The sequence below is a fragment of the Mustela lutreola genome, chromosome 6 (assembly GCF_030435805.1).
Source record: "Mustela lutreola isolate mMusLut2 chromosome 6, mMusLut2.pri, whole genome shotgun sequence".
Taxonomy (NCBI): Eukaryota; Metazoa; Chordata; class Mammalia; order Carnivora; family Mustelidae; genus Mustela; species Mustela lutreola.
Genome location: NC_081295.1, coordinates 70,549,306 through 70,563,414, shown reverse-complemented (window position 1 = coordinate 70,563,414; position 14,109 = coordinate 70,549,306). Strand labels below are relative to the sequence as shown.

The window sequence follows — 14,109 nt, the reverse complement described above, 5'->3', positions numbered from 1 at the left end:
CAGCCAGCACTTTACCCACTCTTCTGCTCTCTTTTTCGCTTACTTCATAGTGTCTTAGAGGAAACAAAGATCTTAATTTTATCATAGTAAAGTTTATCCTTCACTTCCTTTAGGGTCAGTATGTTTTGCCTCCTATTTAAAAAATCTAGTGCTACCCATATATGATGAAGATTTACTATTTGGTTTTCATATTTAGATCTGCAATGTACATAAAACCGATTTTTGTTCATGATTTGAAATAGGGCCAAATTTCTCCTTGTCCCATATGGGTGAATTTCTCTGGAGTCATTTATTGAAAAGACTGTTCATTTCTAACCCACACACAATGCCCCCAATATTAGTTTCCTTTCTCAAACAAGAAGAACACGGACTGTATCTTAGGTTACTGCTGTTCTCACTCATGCTGTGAATTCATAGCTATGAAAAAATCATAAGAATGTTTAGACTTAAAAGAGCAAATGATTTTTCATGTGTGTCCATCCCCAAATTTCTGCATGTTTGCGGAGAGGTCTGTCGTCCTGGTATTTTGGGGACTGGGCTCTGCTCCTGCTATGTGTCATGTATGTTCACCGCAGAGCCATGAATGAAATTTCTTGTTGTCAGAGACGCTGAGCACAGCTGGGTTCAACTCACCGAGCAACGGGGTTCTGATGTGACTTTTTTATTTTGTAATTCATGCCTCAAATACTTCAGGACCTTTGGAAACCTTTTGTCTGTCTTACTGTGCACCATACGATGAACATTGTACACTGTCAGATGAGAACAGAAGCTCTTATGAATTCAAGTCTATTGGGTCTAGCCTAACACCAGCACAGACTGTAAAATGCTCATTTTATATTCTCAACTAGGTAATAATTTGAGTAATATTTGCCCTTAGAAGACTGGAACATTAGAATTTTATCATGCTTACCATTAAAGTAGCTAAACAGAGAGTTCATGATAAAAGGTTTGAAATAATCTTTCTTTGTTTGAATTTCAACTACTTGACCTTCCAAAAGTTCTCAGATCCAGCTCATTTACTCCATCTTGTCTTGTTTGTCTTTCATTCGGGTCTAATCTTGAAAATAAATCCAGGGAAGGATTTCTGGTGTGTGTATTTGCTCTCCTGCTTCCATGTTTGGGTTCTGGGATGATTAATTTGGTGTATGCCTTTTCAAATTTCAAGTTTTTCTTAGTTTTTTCTCTTCAGCATTTCCAGGCTCTTTTGGAATGCTTTAATTTCTAGTAATCAAAACATAATATCCTTCAATGGGTCAGCTTAAGTTAATGCTTCCAGAATTATTCTATAGTCTATTGAAAGCTATGATTTCATTATAGGAACCCACTTAATTTTCAGCTAAGGCAAAACTAGCAGAAAGAGAAAATATGATAGAAATGCAAAAAAAAGAAGAACAGAGAAGAGAAAGCATTTGGCAACAGACAGTTCTGGCCAATGAAAATGTGCCACTAAATCATATTGGATTTTAAACTCTGTCACTAAATATGCTGAAATATCTGCTGCTACTGACTATATGTGCGTACACTTACGACATATTATAACAATTTAATAGTATGAAAACCCATTGAATATAATTTTGTGCTAGACAACATATTGCCACCTTTATGAGGTACATGCTTTAGACCTCCAGTTTTTGAAATAAAAAGACCATAAGTGTTTAATCCTATTTTACGAGTATGACGATACACATTTAGATCAATGGGGCATTCTAGATCTTTAATTACTGGCTTTCAATGAAAATCTATTACTCTTCTGCTCAGCCTCAGAATCCACAGATACATGCAAACTTAACAACTCTTCAGGGCAACAGCATTTTTATTTTAGAAATCTAAAGGGATGCCTGAGTGGCTCAGTCGGTTAAGTGTCTGCCTTCAGCTCAGGTCATAATCACAGGGTCCTGGGATTGAGTTCTGCATTGGGCTCCCTGCCTCTCTCTGTCTACCTCCTGTTCCCCTTGCTTGTGTGCTCTCAGTCTCTCTGACAAATAAATAAATAAAATATTTTTAAAAGGAAATCTAAAAATAGGTATCATCTTTGAGCCTTGCAGAGACATTAGGTGTGGTGTATGTACAGGTCAGAGGCAAGGGCAAAGCTGGAGTTGGCAAGCTCACACTCACCTAGGGGCTAGTATACTTACATGCTCGCACATCAGCTGAGGACTCCAAAGCAAATAAGCAAGCAGCAGCCTCCAGTCTCTTCACCAGAATGATTTCAAAAGCCACAATAATAGCTACCCCTTTTGAGCTATCCAAATTATACCAGATATATTGTATGTACTCTTTCTGATCCTTATATGAAATGTGAAAAGCTATCTGTCTTTTAAACATGAGAAAACAGCCTCATGTTATTTTCCAGAAACAGCTTACCTGGACCCAAAGTCTACTCCACCTATGGAGGTGTGATATTCTCAAGCTTACAGGAAAACACAAGGAGAAAGAAAAAGGTGAGCATGAATGATCTTAACAGAATGTAGGAGGAAGGCCTCTTCTATTATCCAACTCAGGTTGTAAGTTTAATTTATTTCTAATCAGCCAGTCAAGACCAATCTAATTGATCAATACAGATTTGTGCTCCTAGTAGCAAAACACAGCTATGGTAAAAACAACATAGGTTTTTAACTGACCATATCATTTTAACTGCCCTTTACTTGGTATGCAGACTGCGTGGGCTGCACAACAGCTGTGCAAGTGACTTTTCTCATCTAACATCTGACTTTTCTCATCTGTGAAATGGGGATGTTTATAAAGACATTACATAAGCTGGCTATGCATCACTAGGAAATTCCCTCGCAGGGACTGTCCTGAGGTAGGCTCGCAACAAGGGGCAGATAACTTTACTCGGGTCACATTTCCTAAGGTGTTCATTTTCTTGGTTTGGTGGGGATTTAGGGGGTTAAACATCAGTTGAATTGGAGGAGTAAATACAAATCCTAGCACATATATTCAAAACGTTGTAGTTATTGTCAAAACAACATCTACTATGGCAGTTATAAGAGATTGTCAGCTTGACAATCACTGATTTCGCTCTGACCTGGATTTCCCTCGGGAAATCTATGTGATGATGAACATTCTGCAAGCCACTGGCTTTCCCTGACTTGCTGAACCCCAGCCCTAGATCCAGAAGGAGAGAGGAAAGCCAGTGCACCTGAAGCTAGCTCCTGCTTTAGGAATAAATCCAAGGGTAATCAATTACAGGATCACATGATTTGCCATCAACAGCCCGAACTCAGTGAATCTTTGGAAAAGACAGTCTTGCTTATCATCTTGTCTCAAAGGTACAGGTGAGATCACCAGGGTTAAGACTGGATGTAGGAGCGTAAGCTCAGAAAAGTCTTTAGCACCATTCTCCAGAGCTTGACCACCTGGCATCTGCAGAATCTTCCTATGCCTATAAAACAGAGTGAAAATATTTGCCTATTTGAAGCTTGACCATCACTGCCCACTACTAACCTACTTTGTGGGTCACTCCCATAGACTGGCCCCCTTTTCCCCCAGCTCAAACAAGACTCCTCCCCACCTTAGAAAATGAGAGAATTGGGACTTTCTATGTTGGAAGAGCAGGAAGTGACTGTGGGCAGAGCGGGGGTGGACGATCGGTAAAATGTGGAACTGACTGCTAAAGGAGATCTTGGGAGGAGAGGGAGGTCTTCAAGAGAGAGGCATAGGAAACAGAAGAAACTATGACCAAAATACATTTTTTAAACAAATATTCTTGGGTCTACTTACGGCCTCAGAGTATTTACGTAAACCAAAGAAAAGACTAGTCTCATTGAAATTATTGCCGATTGCACAGACTGTGTTTTGTTTTGGTTTGGTTTGGTTATTTGCCTACAACACTATTCTGGCACTGCCCCATGTGGATCTAAGCCTTAAACTCCTTAATGCTGCTGTTGTCCATAGAAGGCACGGTATAACTAATGTTCACAAAACCCAATGCTTGTGTCTTTCCTTTGCCTCTTCAGCTCAACCTTTCCCTCCCCCCTTCTCTGCACTGGTCGCTATGCAGAGTGAGCTGTATGAAGCATATCAACAAACTCCCACACTTTCTGGCTTCTGTTGGGGTTTAGCAATGAGATGCACCAGCAGAAGACTGCAGAAAGGGAGGAAAATGAGGCCTGGGTATTTGTTACTCTGACTCCCTCCTCGTAAGAGCACTTCCGTTGGTTGTATCCTTTCATGGAAGGTCATCATTCCGTTCCCCCAGGCTCCTGTACATGGCTCTCCTTCTGGCTTCTGGTGACCACTCTGGACCTTCATCCCTTCCAGCCATATTTTGTCAGGGGCATAAGCAAAGGGTCTCTTTATTTTATTGATTGTAATGCTTTAACGAGTCATCTGTGCTTTCAGTGACATGGCTATATTAACCAAAAGAGCTAGACGTTTGTTCCTTGAGCAGTCTGGATAACAGTAGTTCCTGAAAAGCTGGAGATAATGGTTCGTACTTCTATCCCAGCATAGCATTGCCATCCTTCCCTCCAAGGCAGCTCTCTGAAACAGGCAGACAGAGTGAATCACAAAAAACCTGAAAGCCATTCACTGGCTTTAAACTGTGCCTACTCCTTAGTGGCTGAGTCTAAGGAACCTCTCAAACGGAGATTAATGCACACGATTAATAATGAGATCACATGTATCTGGTGTTTATCAAACACCAAGTACTGTTCTAAGCTCTGCAAATGCTTGAAAACATTAAAATTTACAGTGGCTGGAAAAGACAGACAGAAACAGAGGTGGCAGGAGGGCAGATAGCAAACAAGCAAGCTTGAAACGCATACCCTCTCGGCCCTGCGAGTCGTCCCTGAAGCCACCCACCACACGATAGTGTGCGGCACAGAAAAGAACTGCAACCGTTTGCCCTATCAAACCAATGATCTCCAAATCCAGAGACCACCTCCAGACCCAAAGTTCTCTCATGGAGACTAGATGACTAAGTCTCTTGAAAGAATACTAAAGCTGTGAGCTTAGAGGTCAGGCTTTAACAAAGAAAACAACGTCCAAAAGCAGTAAAAAGGAAAGGCCTTTTGTCTAAGGAAAATTTCCAATGGTTCTCAGACCCCATGGTGTAGCAACTCAGGCTCCCAATGGGCTTATTTCTTCAGCACCAGAATGCTGGATGACCTTTAAGGGTTGGGAATGTCACAGAATAGAAATCTCATTCCCTGGGCAGTTGAGTGCACATGGTGTCACTCAAAGGAGAAGTCTGCTAAGCTCCCACAGGGAGCGGTTTGGAGGGCTGGGGCACGCTGGGATGGCTTTTCAATGAATGGACTCCTCAGAAACTCTGAAAAAAAAAAATAAAAGGTACATAAAGAGTCAAAACAGAGTCTCTCTCCTCTTCTTATAAGGACAGCAATTGGATTTAGGACCCACTCTCATTTAGTATGACCTCATTTTAACTTAACTAATTAGCTCTGTAAAGTCTCTTATTTTATTTCCAAACAAGGTCACATGTGAGGTTCCAGATAAACATGAATGGAGGGGGCCACTATTCAACGCACAACAGAGATTAAGAGAACCTATCCTTAGTTTGCCACAGCCGACAAAAGAAGGGGCTTTGATCTGAACTTCGTGTTGAAATCTCTGCTCTACAATGGCTCATGACTCTCATTTTTCTCTCTTCATAGTGAGGACATGGTCATGTCTGCACTGCTTGACTTGGTTTTCCAAAGATCACCTTCAGACTCTTTATCTACCTATAATGGCCAGTGACTTGGTTGGTTTCGGTAGGTAGTCTGCTTACTCAATTAAACAAGACTATTATTGGGTCAAAGGCTCATCTAATTAGCTGGAATAATAAATCAAACCCAAGTAATTTGCTTGTTCTCAATAGTGCTTTTTTAAGGTCACTACCAAGGTGTAGGCAATTAGCAGCTTGTCTCCTTGAAGGAATCATGTGGCCAGACTAAATTATTTCATGGTGGGAGAAGTAACTGGGCAACAGTTGGCTGTGTTGTTATAATAAACAGCCTAGATGTTATCTTCCATTTTTTGCAGCCTAAATATTTTCTCTTTCTCTCTCCCCTCTTTTTTGTTCTTAAACAGTTCTTTGATTCAAAGAAACTCATTATTTATCTTATTTACATTAGTAACATGTTTGAAACATCAATCAACATATCTTGAAGACTTTTTTAATCTGGACTTTATTGAATTATATTTGACAAAGTCCAGCATTTTTAAAATAAGAACTATTTAGCTTGTAGTTTCATGTTTATTTTATTTTTCTACTTTAGAGTTCTTGTATACAAGCTGCCTTCTAGATAAACCGAATTTTAACTCCAAAATTTATCCTGTGGCCTATTAAAAACCTTCTGTCTTACATAAAGATAGTAATATTTAACACTCCGAAGGCAGAAAGTAGGCTCCTTGGAAACCTGTTTCTTCTGTTATTTCCTGGCATCCTCTCCGTGGTCCTCCCTCCGCTAATTGTCCCTGACCTCTCATAACCTCCCTCCAGCTCCTGATTGTCTTTCCTCTCTTTACCAGGTTCTATCCTCATCTTCTTAAAATCTATCCATGCATGCTTTCCCCCAGGTTCATCGTGCGGCCAGGGCATCCACCACGATGGATTTCCCTCATGACTCACAAATCAACTTTAAAACCTGATGTCTCTCCCATAAAACGGAGCCACCTTCCCATTATACGCCTGAAACAGCAAGAAAGAGGCCGTGTACAGAGAAGAGCTAGACCAGATATAGTCAAGTGCTAAAATGTGATTCTTGGAAAGTGTTTATTCAAGGTACTCAAGAGACAGAGTAATTCTTTGTGTGTGGAGTTCTTAGAAAGAGTCAAAGTAAGGAAGAAGGAATCAAGAGAGGTGTACTAAACTGATGTAACTTTTGTAAGTAGAATAGAAGAAAGGACATTTCCAGCTATGAAAAAGGTATGAACAGTGTAGGAGAGTGGAAATGAGGGGGAGCCTGCAGAATTAGGAAGACCACCACTCTGGCTGGCACAGAACATTCGTATTAGGAATCAGGAGATAAAACTGCAGAGATCGGGGAACCCAGGTGGCTCAGTCAGTTGAGCGTCTGACTTTGGTTCTGATTATGATCTTGGGATCCTGGAATCCAGCCCATTGTCAGGGTCTCTGTTCAGAAGGGGGTCTGCTTATTCCTCTCTGTCTGCCCCTCCCTGCCCCCCTCATGCTCTCTCTTTCTCTCAAATAAATAAAATCTTTAAAAACAAAACAAAACTGCAGGTATCAGACAATACAGGGGATTGAATGCCAGGGTGAAGAGTTCAGATGTCCTCTGTGAAAGGTCTGGAAGTCTTGGTTCAGGAGGAGAAACATGGTGTGTTCTGCAGATCAGGCTGGTGGTCAGGTGTAAGATGAATCAGGCTGTGAGAAACTGGTCAGAGCGAAGTTGTGGCAATTGAGACATCAAACAAGGAGGATGTGTCAGGAATGAAGAAAGGATAAATCTAAGAGCTAATTCCAAAGACGAATCAACAGGTCACCATGGAAGATTCAATGTAGGAGACATGGAAGCAGGAGAAAAGAACAAGGTGCAGAGTGATGGAGAAGAAAGTGCAGAAATCAGAAGTAAAGTCATTACCAACCTTGTCACCGAATAGCTGTTTGAACTTGCATAACTGTCTTAGTCTTCCTGAGTGTCCATAAAATGAGGGAATTAGGCTGGATGACTTCTAAGATTTCTTTCCACCTCAATTTTATTTTTTTTTTAAGATTTTATTTACTTATTTGAGAGACAGAGCATGAGAGGAGAGAGGTTAGCTGGAGAAGCAGACTCCCCACTGAGCAGGAAGCTTAATGTGGGACTCGATCCTTCGACTCCAGTATCATGACCTGAGCCGAAGGCAGTTGCTTAACCAACTGAGCCACTCAGGTGCTCCTCCACCTCAACTTTAAAGTTCAATAGTGCTCAAGAGCAGGCTTAGATTCTGATGGTGTTTTCTGCACCTCTGTTCGCTTACTGTAAACTGAAATATTTTCTTATTGGGCTGTGCTGAAGATTAGTTAACTTTGAAATGAAGCACTAGATAAGTGATTTAGCAGTGAAAGAAGGTAAGTGATTCAGAAGCATATCCGTAAACATCTTCCTCTGCCTCAGGTTCATCTTTTATTCAGGAACTCTGGCATTTTAATGGTGAGTTGGGGAGGACAAGGAGGAACATATTCTGCAAATGTATGTTTGGTGATCTACTTTGCAAGCAAATTCTTAAATATAAATCCTCTGGAGACATGCCCATGTATATGTAAAGTGGTAAAAGAATACTGATTGAAAATTTTTAACTGTCCTGATTTAAATCTCTAAATATGTGGAATCCTTAAGGCGCTATACCCATGGTCCATCTCCTCTTTAGCTCACTTCACAGAGAAGACAAGGTCGGAACTATTTCTTTTCTCTCTCTCTCTCTCTCTCTCTCTCTCACACACACACACACACACACACACACACACACACACACGGAGGTCTTCCTGACTTACAATGGGTTTTGTCCTGACAAAAGCTAAATCGAAATGTATTTAATACACCTCACCTACTTAATACACCTAACATCACCTACCTTACACATGCTTGGAACACTCACATTAGCGTATAGTTGGGCAAAATCATCTAACACAAAGCCTATTTTATAATAAAGTGTTGAATACCTTAGGTAGTTTAATGCACAGTGTAATGCACAGTGTACTGAAAGTGAAGAACAGAATGGCTGCAATGGCTGCAGGGCACAGAATGGTTGTAAGTGTACCGGTAGTTCACACTCATGACTGCATCACAAAAGAGTGGAATACTGCATATCACTAGCCCAGGAAAAGATAAAAAAATGAAATTTTGAAGTACAGTTCCTACCAAATATGTATCACTTTCACACCACCAAAAAATTGAAAAATCCTAGGTAGACCTGTCGTTAAGTCGGAAACTAATACTGTAAGTATTAACTTACAGATCTGTAGGTCTGACACAGCACCGAGTCAGGGTGCTGGCAGGACTGCTCTCCCTTCTGGAGACCCTAGGGAAGAAACCATTTCCTTGTTCTTCCACTTCCAGAAATGGCCTCCTTTCTCCCAGTCAGCATCATTTAACCATTCTCCCTGAGTAGCCTCTCCCTCTGACCACAGCCAGGGAAGGTTTTCTTCTTTTCAGAACATATGGGATTAGATTGGGTTCACCTGGATAATCCAGAATAATCTTCCCAACTCAGTTTCACATAATCCTCCCACTTAATTTAATCATATCTACAAAGTCCCATTTGCTATGTAAGGTAACTTAGTCATAGACTCCAGGCATCAGGAAACGGACTTCTTTTAAAAAATTTTTTTAGTACAGCTGACACACAATGTTACATTAGCTTCAGGTCTGTAACAGTGATTCAACTTCTCTGAATGTTACCTTACCCATACCCTTACCCTCACCACAGGTGTGGTCCCCATCTGTCACCACACAAGCCTATTACAATATCACTGACTATACCCTGTGCTGTCCCTTTTATTCCTGTGACTTATTCATCCCGTAACTGGAAGCCTTTACCTCCCACTCTTTCACCATTTTATCCATCCCTCCACCCTCTTCCCTCTCGTAACTACCAGTTTGTTTTCTGTAGTTATAGGTCTGATTCTGCTTTTTGCTTATTTATTCATTTTGTTTTTTAGATTTTACATATGAGTGAATTATACAACTCAACACCAAAACAGCAAACAGTCCAATTAAAAAATGGGCAGAGGACTTAAATAGAAAATTTTCCAAAGCAGACATAGAGACATAGGAAAAAATGCCCAATATCACTAATCATCAGAGAAAAGCAAATCAAAAGCACAATGAGATACCACCTTATATCTGTCAGAATGGCTAAAATGAAAAGAAATAACAAGTATTGGTGAGGATATGGAATAAAGGAACCCTTGTGTACTGTTGGTGGGACGTAAATTCATGCGGCCACTGTGGAAAATAGTATGGAGAGTCCTCAAAAAAAAAATTAAAAATAGAAATACTATATAATGCAATATTTCCACTATTGGGTATTTATCCAAAGCACCCTAAGTATCTAAATCATCCATCAATAGATGAATGGGTAAAGAAGATTTTTTTATATATACATACATACAGAATATTATGCAGTCATAAAAAAGAATGAGAGCTTGCAACAACATGGGTGAACCTAAACAGTGTTAAGCTAAGTGAAAGTCAAGCTGAGAAAGAAAAATACATGATTTTGCTCAAATGTGGAAACTAAAAAACAAAACAAAACAAAGAAAGTAGACACTTTGAGGGGCTATTATTCTGCCTACCAAAATGGCATTCCATTCTATTCATTCATTTTGAAGTTTCCTAGGTAAAACTATGCAACAGTCAAAAAAAAACAAACCCACATACACAAAACCCACATACACAAAAAAATAAAGAAGACCCCAGTGACATATATTAGTAACAGAACAGTCACAGAATGATACATTTGCAACAACCTAAGTCACTATGGTTAATGGAAATTACTAAAAAGTATAGTACTGATGCTTATCTATTTGTTTATTGGGGTTTTGTTTTGTTTTTTTTGTTTTGTTTTAGTTTTGGGTTTTTTTTGTTTGTTTTGTTTTTTGTTTTTTGTTTTAATAGAAGAACCAAGGGTTCTTCCAATACCCTCTTTTTTGTGTAGGTTTTTTTTTCCTTCTGTCAGCTTTATTGAAATATAATTGACATACGGCACTGAATAAGTTTAAGGTATACAGCATAATGACTTACATTTATTGATAAGTGATTACTACAGTAAGTTTGGCAAACTTGTTTAGGTCTTTAACATCTGGACAACAGGGCTCATTTAGAGAAGCTTACTATGATTAATGAGAAATCCTAGTCCAATCTCCTGATTTAAAAAGCCTCAAATCATTGCTTCTCGGCCTTTTGGCTAAGATCAAGTGTAGTATATGTTCTTATCAGTTTAAAAAGCCTCAAATCAGATGCTTTCTTAAACACTAACAATGAAAATATAGAAAGGGAAAATAGAGAATTGATTCCATTTACTACAGCACTAAGATACCTAGGAATAAACCTAGCTAAAGAGGTAAAGGATCTGTACTTGAGGAACTACAGAACACTCCTGAAAGAAACTGAAGAAGACACAAAAAGATGGAAGACCATTCCATGCTCATGGATCGGAAAAATAAACATTGTTAAAATGTCTATACTGCCTAGAGCAACCTATACTTTCAATGCCATCCTGATCAAAATTCCACCAGCATTTTTCAAAGAGCTGGAACAAACAATCCTAAAATTTGTATGGAACCAGAAGAGGCCCTGAATTGCTAAGGAGATGCTGAAAAAAGAAAAACAAAACTGGGGGCATCACGTTGACTGATTTCAAGCTTTACTACAAAGCTGTGATCACCAAGACAGCACAGTACTGGCACAAAAACAGACACATAGACCAATGGAACAGAGTAGAGAGCCCAGATATGGACCCTCAACTCTATGGTCAAATAATCTTCGACAAAGCAGGAAAAAATATACAGTGGAAAAAAGACAGTCTCTTTAATAAATGGTGATGGGAAAATTGGGCAGCTACATGTAGAAGAATGAAACTCGACCACTCTCTTACACCACACACAAAGATTAAACTCAAAATGGGTAAAAAACCTCAATGTGAGGCAGGAAATCTATCAAACTCCTAGAGGAGAACATAGGCAGCCACAGCAACTTCTTTCAAGATATGTCTCCAAAGGCAAAAGAGACAAAAGTGAAAATGAATTTTTGGGACTTATCAAGATAAAAACTTCTGCACAGCAAAGGAAACAGAAAAAAAAAGAGGCAACACACAGAATGGGAGAAGACATTCGCAAATGACACTACAGACAAAAGGTTGATATCCAAGATCTATAAAGAACTCCTCAAACTCAACACACAAAAACAGATAATCATGTCAAAAAATGGGCAGAAGACATGAACAGACACTTCTCCAAAGAAGACATACAAATGGATATCAGACACATGAAAAAATGTTCATCATCATTAGCCATCAGGGAAATTCAAATCAAAACCACATCGAGGGGAAAAAAACCACACACATTAAGATACCACCTTACACCAGTTAGAATGGCCAAAATTAACAAGACAGTAAACAACAAGTGTTGGAGAGGATGTGGAGAAAGGGGAATGCTCTTACACTGTTGGTGGGAATGCAAGGTGGTGCAGCCACTTTGGAAAACAGTGTGGAGATTCCTTAAGAAATTAAAAGGGAGCCTTTCCCCTTTCCCTATGACCCTGCAATTGCACTACTGGGTATTTACCCCAAAGATAGTGATGTAATGAAAAGAAGTACCCTAATGTTCACAGCAGCAATGGCCACAGTCACCAAACTGTGGAAAGAACCAAGATGCCCTTCAGTGGACGAATAGATAAAGAAGATGTGGTCCATATACACTATGGAGTATTATGCCTCCATCAGAAATTTTTGCTATAACTTTTGCTACACCATGGAGGGGACTGGAAGAGATTATGCTGAGTGAAATAAGTCAAGCAGAGAAATTCAATTATCATATGGACTTACATGTGGAGCACAAGGAATAACATAGAGGACATTAGGAGAAGGAAGGGAAAAGTGAAGGGGGTGGAAATCAGAGGGGGAGACGAACCATGAGAAACTGTGGACTCTGAGAGATAAACTGAGGGTGTTTGGTTGGGGGGAAGGTGTGAGCCTGGTGGTGGGTATTATGGAGGGTACATATTACATGGAGCGCTGGGTGTGGTACATAAACAATGAATGCTGGAGCACTGAAAAGAAATAAAATTTTTAAAATGGGAAAAAAACCTCAAAATGACATTTCTGATTTTTTAAATTAGTAAATTAAAAAACCCCATTTTTTAAAGAAACAACTTCTTTTAATTTTTTTTAATACAAAGATGGATTTTTTTTTTTAAGATTTTATTTATTTATTTGACAGAGATCACAAGTAGGCAGAGAGGCAGGCAGAGAGAGAGAGAAGCAGGCTCCCTATCGAACGGAAAGCCCAATGCAGGGCTCGATCCCAGGACCCTGGGATCATGACCTGAGCTGAAGGCAGAGGCTTTAACCCCCTGAGCCACCCAGGTGCTCCTTCTTTTAATTTTTTAAAGTAATCTGTATACCCAGTGTGGGGCTCAAACTCATGATCAAGAGTCAGACATGTTACAGAGTCAGTCAGGTGCCCCCCAAAAGCCATTTTTTAAAAAATACTTTAAGCGATTAGTATTCCCTACATCAAATAATCTCTGAAACAATTATCTTGAAACAGGGACTTAATTTGTGTCAGATCTGGCAACCTGTGTGCTCAGGAGTGGGCCAGGGAGGGAGCACTGGGAAATGTGTTTGTAGGAGGCCTACAAGGAAAGAGATGGAGGAAAAAAAAGCCCTTTCTTTTGACTCCCAAAGTTCTGCGATTTAACAAAGCTCTCATTACTCATTCTTTTCCTTTCTGCTTTTCAGTTTTTTTCAACCTGTAAAATGGCATGGAATGATATATAATTTTATTTCTTTCCACTCATAATTTGTATATATTTTCTCTGTCGTTATAAGTAAAACTGTTTGCTAATGCCATTGCATTGTAAAATGTACTGACTTCTAGATGCTTAAAAATCGGGGGTGGGGAGGGGTTGCGGTTTGCAGAGCTTTAAAAACATGCTCTGTTCAGACCAATCTTCTACATTTAACTCATGGTAAGATTGCCAGTGGAGCACATGAAACAATAGCTCTTGGGCTTCTCCCATGGACTTTGCATATGCTTTCTCTTTATTTTCAGGAACCATTTTGGAAACATGGATAAATGTTCATAGGCATCAGAGATGAAAGACTGCTATCAAGAAAGATGTCTCAAGTTCAACCAGAAGCTGTTGACACTACTAAGGTATAAACACTTTCTTTTTGTTCTTAAAATCATCAGCAAAATGTGTTACCCCCTATAGTGGTTGGGGTGTCAAGGGTTTATTTTGCTTATGTAGAAATTATGGAAAGTCTGAGGATTTTACCTGTTCGTGAGATACATAACAGGACAGCAAATAAACTGAATGTCTTTGGCAGAAGCTTGGGATCAGAACAGGATGTGACCACCAGGAGGGAATCAGGACTAGCACAGGGAACGGAATGAATGAGGGTGTGAAGCAATCTTATGTAGGTCTTGATAGATAG

The 14,109-nt window shown here is 39.6% G+C and overlaps 1 pseudogene; it reads left to right on the top strand.

Annotated features, from left to right (window-relative positions):
• Positions 1 to 10,837: 10,837 nt before the first annotated feature.
• LOC131835016 (U2 spliceosomal RNA) lies at positions 10,838 to 10,969 on the top strand (annotated as a pseudogene).
• The last annotated feature ends 3,140 nt before the right edge of the window (positions 10,970 to 14,109 follow it).